This window comes from Mustela nivalis (assembly GCF_964662115.1).
Source record: "Mustela nivalis genome assembly, chromosome: 1".
Taxonomy (NCBI): domain Eukaryota; kingdom Metazoa; phylum Chordata; class Mammalia; order Carnivora; family Mustelidae; genus Mustela; species Mustela nivalis.
Window position 1 is genome coordinate 118697412 of NC_139020.1, and position 9191 is coordinate 118706602.

The window sequence follows — 9191 nt, forward strand, 5'->3', positions numbered from 1 at the left end:
TCTGACACGGACTCAGGCAAGGCCTTTCTCCTCATCCCAAGCTGCCAACAGGATGACCAATGCTTAAGGAGCGGGGGCTCTAATTCTGTGACTATGGTGACCATGCTGGTGACTATGGGGGGCTGGGGGTGGTTCAGGCCTCAGGCTCTGGAGTCCTATCTCTGAAGTTATTGGAAAATTCATCCCTACTCATGAGGTCCTTCCAAACATTCTAAAAGAGACAGTTTGGAGTGTCTGGGGAACTCAGTTAAGCCTCTGCCTTTGGCTCAGGTCATGATCCCAGGGTCCTGGGATCGAGCCCCAGGTCAGGCTATCTGCTCAGCAGAGAGTCTGTTTCTCCCTCTCCCCCTGCCTTTTCTCATGCTTGCGCACACATGTGTGTGCTCTCTCTCTCTGAAATAAATAAAATCTTTAAAAAACATTAATAAAAGAGACAGTTTTCCCTAGGACTGTACCCAGTGTCCAGGGGCTGATGGGACATAGCACCCCTCCCCATATACCCAGGACATTAAGCATTCACAAGCACAAGGCTCTACTTCCCCCACCCCACCAAGTCTCCCTGATTTCCCAGAGGAGTAGGCCCCAAATAGCTTGTGTCATGAAACTCTCCTGGATATAACCAGGGATAATCAAGATAGAGCCAAATTCCCATTTGATCATCTGCAGTCTTTCTTTACTTGAAGGTAAGCTCACAATTTCCCTTAAGTGTGTGTGTGTGTATTCTTTATTTATTTAAAAAAAATTTTATTAACATATTTTAAAATTTTAAATTAATTTTAAAAATTAATTTCTTTAATGAATATAGCAGGTGTTTAAAAGGAGTACATGCATGGAGTAAAACAAAACAAAACAGAAAACAGTACTAAAAGATACTCAGTGAACACTGGATCTCCTATTCTTCATTCCTGGGCCTCAAGTTCCCCTTCCCTAAGCTAGATAGAGGCTGACAACAAGACACGTGCAAATAGGTACATTTTTGTGTGTGCCCATAAAATGTGCCAGTCTGCCTTTACCCTTGATAGTCAGCCAAAACTTGGCCTTCGGCCTCAGCTTTTGGAAGTCTAAGTGCTGACTGTGTACTTCATCGTCATTTACAGTGGCCCTGAGTTTGAGCCTGGTCTACAGTCACAGGTACACAGGTTGCCACTGGACCAAATCAGTATTTCGACTCCCATAGTAGGCACAGGCATGCCTCTCAGATTTACTGCTAATACATGATACTCACTGTAAATGTCTAGATAAATTTTTAAGTGAAACTCAATGTTTCATACGTTCAAATCCTGACAGTGGGATGATATATGTATGTTTAGTATTGTAAAAAGTAAAATGCCAGATAACTAATGATTGTGAAAGCTGGTAATTTTATGTTCAAACATACTTAAGCACTTTAAAATAGCAAATAAATATGAAAAAGACTGAGAGTTAAAAAGAATACTGCAAGAGGGGTGCCTGGGGGGCTCAGTTGGCTCAGCATCTGCCTTCGGCTCAGGTCGTGATCCTGGGGTCCTAGGATGGAGTCCTGCGACGGACTCCCTGCTCTGTGGGGAGTCTGCTTTTCCTCCTCCCTCTGCCTCTCCCAGCACTGGTGCGTGAGCTCTCTCTCTCTCTCTCTCTCAAATAAACAATAAAATCTTTTAAAAAAGTAATGCAAGAAAATGTGAGCAGGAGAACTTTAGGAAGAACATTATGGGTTTTGTGAACCAACATATGTTAAGCAATTTTAAAATATTACAGGGCAGAATAATAGAGATTTGTTTAAATAATAATTCTAATATTTGTCAGCTGGGTTGGCATCTTTCTATAGCATTCGTTATGTTAAACAAAATAACCTTGAAGCAGTCTGTTTAATTCTGGGTATTTAACTCCATTTCGGTTATGAGTCTTTCAAGAATAAATTCTACTTGGGAATTTTTACATCTTAAGAAATTGGATTTTAAGGGGTACCTGGGTGGATCAGTGGGTTAAAGCCTCTGCTTTCCGCTCAGGTCATGATCCCAGGGTCCTTGAGTTGAGCCCCGCATCGGGGTCTCTGCTCAGTAGGAAGCCTGCTTCCCTTCCTCTCTCTCTGCCTTCTTCTCTGCCTACTTGTGATCTCTGTCAAATAAATAAATAAATAAATAAATCTTAAAAAAGAAAAGAAAAAGAATATGGATTTTAAAAAAAGAACATCAGCTTTTCTACTTCAACATCTCATAAGCAGAAAAAATTACCAATACGTGTACAATATCTATGATGAATCCCCTTTGATCTAAACCGAAAAGAGAACATAAAGGAAATAGAGAAGAGAAAGAAACCCAGGAAAATTTATTTTCCAAAAAATATCTGGCTTCTCTGCTGTTCCCGGTGACGTGAGCATTGAGTCTGTGTCACAAAACCGTGGGTGACCATCCTGAGCCACCTTGGCTCCTGCACCGTCATGTGAAATTTAAAATGTGACGGATAGCAACTTTAATAGCAAAACCGTTAAGAATCATTTCATTCTTTGGGATGAAATTGCAGATGAATTCTTGCATCCCCCTGGTTTTGGCCTCAACTCGAACCTCACATTTATAAATGTGTTTGCTCTGGTCTGTGTGGTGGGTGGCATGGAAGCCTGCCTGCACGTGGCTCAGCGTCACCTTGTCCCTCTGCCACTTTCCCTGCAGAGTGCTCGATGGTTCTTTTTTTTCCTGACAACTACACCCCATTTATTTAACCAAACCCCAGTGATGAGACTTGCTGGCTGCGTTTTGGTCTTTTGTTATCGACAGTGCTACAAGGTCGATCCTTGGATGTGTACAGCTGGAAAAGAAGAGTGAATTCCTAAAAAAGGCATTACTCAAAGACTATTCACATTTGATACATTGTCCAACTTACTGGAACATGGCATCGCACTTTCTAGTTTTTTCTGTCTCTTAGAGTTAATTCTCTAGTTTTAGTGGTAGGGCTCATTCCTGGGGGGGAAAGACAATCAGGCAAGGTGATTTCTATGGCCCTTCGTCTCCAAGGAGCTCCTTTCTTGCCTACAGAGCCCTGATCACCTAGGGCACCTGGTCAAAACTCCCTTGAGGGCTCCATCACACCCTTTCTTCCTGAGCCATCAAAGACTGACTGCCAGAAGTTCCAGGTTTCCTGGGTCCCTGTTCTTTAAAATAGCAATTGGATAAGCCCTGTCTGTCAAAGCTCCCTGGGATACTATGACCCCACCCCCACCACCCACACACTTTCACCCGTTTCTTTATTTCAGGAGTTAGGAAAAGGCCTGAGTTTCCTTGAATTCCTCCAGGCCTCCTTCCTGACCCTCTACTTTTAGTACTTTGATCTGAGCAAGAAGCAGTTTCCCTTCTGCTGCTTAGGGCATCTTTGTGGACTTCCAAGTTCCTGTGTTTTTTTTTTTTTTTTTTTATCTTTATTTTAATGTCTATATAGGACCATGTTCCTACAATAATGATATTAAGGCCATTTCTTCAACTTAATTTGTGGGAATGGTTTGGGACAAACAAGCATAGAGAACACTGGACTTCCATCCCAACCCCAGAGAATGACATTCAAATGGATGCTCCAGTCATGGTCCTTCCTCTCAAGGCTATTGGTCCCAAATTTCTGAAACAACCCCACCCCTACCCCAGTCTTCCTCCCATTAGGCTGGTGTTTGCATTAAGGATGACTAGTGATTGACTCTATCTGCCACAGGGTGGCCTGGCATGAAGGACTCTGCCCAAAATCCCAGAGGGAAATCACCTAAACCAATCCAAAGATTGGCTCTCTATGGGATTTGGGCTAAAGAATGAAGATTAGATCGGCCAGTAACAATATAAGAATGGAGTAGACACACAGGGATTCCATGGAGAGACCAGGCTGACTGGGGGATAGAGGCTTGGCTGCGCCCTCTCTAGGCTCCAGCCCATATATCCAGTCACACCATCTTGCTAAGATGGCTGAAGTAACCCACTCTTGTAACCACAGGAGTACACTAGCTCATGGATAACCATGGTCCTCCTCCGAACTCTCTCCGGGCCCAAGTCTTCCATTTCCTCCTTCCACCCAGATGCCCCACCATGGGGATTCTCCACTCACAGAGTAAAAAATTGGTTTGGCTTCTGATCTTTATCTTTAAACTCCCTTTCAGAGAAAAGAGGAATTTGACACATTCACATTTGCCTGCCTGGGGTTTATACAGAAACAGTCTTCATGCTGAGGTAAATCCAGTTCCCTGAACATATCTCCCTCCTCTGAGGAGTGTGCCTTGCACTCAGCCAGTGCCACGCATACACCTCTTTTATACGAGGTACAGTGGGGTAGAGCAATGGTTCATAATTAGTCCTTTTTTTTTTTAACCACATAGTTTCTGAAAGAATTTTAAAGAATTTAGTTACACACTTACAATTTTTACATTGACATCTAGTATTTTCCATCCAAGTTTAAAGATCCACAAAGAATGTAATTGCCAGCATATTGTAAATACTGACATTTAAAAATAAAGCCGTTCTTTTAACTGCAACTAATAGAATCTAAAAGGTACTGCATTTTTAAAAATACAGGAAGGGTTCCACTTTAACAACTGGAAAATTTACATTGTTCCTTTTACCCTTTAAAGGTGTGTATCAGTCCACTTCCCCCAGAGAGTTTTATCCTAATGTAATGTATTTTTAAGCTTGAAAGTCTTTTATTGTTCACACTATCTTACTTTTCTGCAACTAAAATATATATGTGAATTATAATGTTAATTTTTAAAATTTCCTGTGAAGATGAGATCTAAGTTAAAAATGATTTGGGATTGAGATACCACGATTATTACTAACATCAAACATTTTAGAGTTCCCTGAATTTTGACAGTTATTAAATGTCAAGTAAAATTTTAGAGAGCAGTGGTGTAGAATAGATGTTACTTATCACTAGAATGAAAAAGATTAACAGCAGAGAGAGAAGAGTGAGAGTCTGAAGGCTTACGAAACATGTTTTTACACTTGTTGCCAAGGGCATCATTTCCAGAAGGCTCCACAAAGCACTCCTGCTAGAGTGGGCACACTGAAATCTACAGCAGGAATTAAAAATGATAGAGAGAGGGATGCCTGGGTGGCTCAGTCGATTAAACCTCTGCCTTCAGCTCAGGTTGTGATCCGGGGGTCCTGGGATTGAGTCCTGCATTGAGCTCCCTGCTCAGCGAGAAGCTTGCTTCTTCCTCTGCCTGCTGCTCCCCCTGATTGTGCTCTCTCTCTCTGATAAATACATACATACATACATGTCTGTTAAAAAAATAAAAATATAAAAATGATAGAGAGTTGGCCATGATGATGAGGGGACTTGTATCCAAGTAAAGGATGAATATGGACTTATAGTATTTGGGACTCTTTGGATGAAATTTATGAAAAATGATAAACCTTTTAGGAGAAAATCTTTAGGAGCTAGGGTTAAGTAGGGATCTGATATGACATCCAAAGCACAATCTACAAAAGAAAATATTAATAAAGTGTACTTCGTGAAAATTAAGAACCTTGTTAAACACAATTAAAAGATAAACAGGTTAGGAGAAACTACTGACAAATCTAGAATATATAAAGAACCGAAGTTCAATAACAAGAAAACAAACCACCCCATAACAAATGGGCAAAAAGTTTGAAGACACCCTTCACCAGAGATTTCTGGATAACAAATAAATATGTGAAAAGATGACCAACATCATTAATTGTTGGGAAAATGCAAAATAAAACCAAGATAAATATCCCAACACACTATTAAAATGGCAAAATTAAAAAGGCTGATCACAACAAGAGTTGGGGGACACCTGGAACTCTCCTACACTGCTGGTGAGAATGTAAAATGGAATAACCACTTTGGAAAACAGTTGGGCCGTTTCTTAACTAGTTAAGCATACATTTACTATATGATCCAGTCATTCCATGCCTAGCTACTTACCCAAAGGAAAAGAATATATGTGTCCACACAAAGACTTATACACAAATGTTCGTACCAGTTTTATTTGTAAGGGCCCCAGACCAGACACAACCCAACTATCCATCATCAGGTGAATGGATAAACACCTTGTGGTAGATCCATACAATGGACATAAACAGCAATATAAAGGAATGAATTACTGATACTCACAGCAACATCAATGAATATCAAAATAATGACTGTGGGTAAAAGAAGCCAGGCAAAGGTGGAGTACATACTGTATTGCTCCACTGACACACAGTTCTAAAGATTTTATTTATTTTGACAGACAGAAATCACAGGGAGGCAGAGAGGCAGAGAGAGAGGAAAGGAAGCAGGCTCCCTGCTCAATGCGGGGCTCGATCCCCGAACCCCGGGATCATGACCTGAGCTGAAGGCAGAGGCTTTAACCCACTGAGCCACCCAGGTGCCCCGACACACAGTTCTAGAAAACGGAACCTATGGTGACAGAAGGCAGACCGATGATTACCTAGGGATGGGTTAGGTGGATCATTGGGGTGACGGGAAAAAGGGATCTTAAAGGGAGTGAGAGAGATGTTCCCTTACCTTGATGGTGGTGACAGTTTTGTGGGTGTATACATGTATCAAAACAGACAATGTACACTTTAAATATGTGAGGCTAACTGCATGGCAATTACATCTCAACAAGCCATTTAGAAAATGTGAATAAATGTCCAAGAAAACACAGTACTAACTGGCTCTTACCATGTGTGTCTTACTTGAAGGCTTACTATTCATCTGTCTGAAGTACTTGGGGAACTTCTTATCCTCTTCCCCTCTTCTCGAGTCCTGCCCTGGGGTGGAGAAGAGGCACAGGTGGGTGGCTGGGGTGGGGGTGGCCAGAGAGGACTCTCAAAGCTGTTCCTCAAGACTGAATGGGGACCAGGCAGGGAGGCTGGGCTTCAAAAGCGTCATGTTTTATTCCAATCTTGAGTATTCTTTTTTACTTAAAGATTTATTTATTTATTTGAGAGAGAGAGCAGGAGGGAGGGTGAGAGAGAGAGTGCAGTGCTTGCAGCGGTGGGGGAGGGGTGCGGGTAGAGGGACGGAGAGTCTCAGGCAGACTTCCCGCTGAGCACAGAGAGATGTGAGGCTATGGGGCTCCGATCCCATGACCCTGAGATCACAACCTGAGCTGAAACTGAGAGTCAGAAGCTTAACTGACTCTGCCACCCAGGCGCCCCTCAATCTTGAATATTCCAGGAAAGATACAATTAGAAAAGGGATGCAGCCTTGCCATACTTGCGTCACAGCGGAGATAAGGGCCTGCCTCTTTCACTGTTTCTCACACTCTCTCTGCTTTGCTTTCCTGGGACTCCCTCAGGAGCTTGGCAATCTTTGACAATATTTAGGGGATGAAAAAGTGATTAAATGACCAAGGTTTTTCGTGTTTTTTTTTTTTTTAAGAGTTTGTTTGTTTATTTGGGGGAGGGCGTGCGCTTGTGCAAGTGGTGGTGGAAGCGGAGGGGGAGGGAGAGAATCTTGGGCAGAGTCCACACTGAGTGCGGAGCCCAATGGCATGGGGCTCCATCTCAACAACTAGAGATCGCTGTCTGAGCCAAAACCAAGAGTCAGTTGCTTCACCGACTGAGCCACCCAGGACCCCCATGACCAAGGTTATTAAATGACAGCTGTCATCCTTCTTGCTCGCCCACTCTGTAATATGTCCAAAGGTTGAGCATCTCAACATGAGTCAAAGCCTCACTTACAATGCCACGTCGTCTGTGACAGAAACTGTGTGAGAGAGGGAGAGCGCTGAGGCCCCACCGTGGGCGCAGAACAACTGGTTAGAAGAGGTATTGTGGACACGTGCATTCCCACTTTTTTGCGGGGGGGGGGGGGGGGGCGCGGGGGAGGGCGCAGTCAGAGTGCAAGTGTGAGAGACCTACTTTTCATTTGCAAAGTGGGAGAAAGACAAACTTGAAAGGGGAGTGGGAAAGGGGAACCCAGCTCTGACCTCAAGTTAGGGGGAGGGTCTCAGATCTCAGACCCGGTGTTAGGAAAGGCAGTATTTGGTTTTCCTTAAATCCAGGGCACGTGAGTGCCTTGATCTGAAGGCCCCAGACACAGAGGGATGACCTTGGACTTTCGAATTCTAGACCCCGCCGTCCCCACTGCCCAGCTATGTGATGTGTGAGGTGGGCGTGTAGTGGCACCTCCCTTGCAGAACTTTGTGAAGAGTAAATGGAGTCTAGAACGGGCCTCCAACAAAGTCTGGCAATACCAATACACTGCTCTTGGGAAAAAAACTCCTTTGCGAGCCCGCGCTAGATAGAGAATGGTGGGGAGGAGGCGTTACCCAGGGCCTACGTCCACGGAGTTGAGGGCTGGAGTTCTGCAGCCACACAATCTGGGCTCAAACCCAGCCCCACCGCTCACCAGCTATTTGACCTCGGGCAATTTGTTCTTCTAATGAAAAACGGATCTAATAATAGAACCTGCTCTGGGTTTGCTGGGAGGGCTGAAGCACGGAGAGTGCTTAGAACAGTATCCAGCACGCACCCCAAATTATTCCCATTGTTACTGAGCTGAGCATGGGAGGGTGAAGGGTCGATCCTGCAATCCGCGTCACTAGTATGTCAAAGTAACACGGAAAATGTGGTCTTGAGTTGCACAAAAATTGCTTCACAGACAAAATTCCAAAATGTGACCTAGCTTCCTTTGGGGGAACAAATGATACCCGTCTGGTAAATTATGCATCAATCAGCTCGTGCAGGACATCGCTAGTGAAAAACTAGTCTCCCACATAAGGCCTTCCCACCTTCATTTATCTACTTGAGAATTTCCCTTCTTCCCTCCATCCTTTAATATGCTGCCTCCTTTCTGCCTCCTACTTGCTGGAATTCAGAATTGAACAGAATCTTCAAGATCATTAGGTCCAGGATTTTAATATAAGAAAGGACTAAAGGGCTGACTCAGGGCCCACCCCAGTGCCAGGGAGTGCAGTTTATGAGAAGTGAAGAAAAGAGCAGGAAGAGGAAGGAGAGAGCAGTGTGACTTACCCTTCTGTCACCCCTCTTTGTCACCTTTCCCAGCTGAGGAGACTCCCTGAAAAATTCATTTGCTGGTGGACCCTAATGGGGATTGTGACACCATAAGAAACAAACCTTTGGTCTCTGACCCCACTTCTAAGCACACAGCTCCCGAAGCCCTCAGAATCTCTAATGTGATGTGCCTTTTGTCTGCTATTGAATGACTGGGCTGGAGGCTCCTGGACAGCCTCTAGATGGGGGATGGTTACCAGGGGAACCAACCAC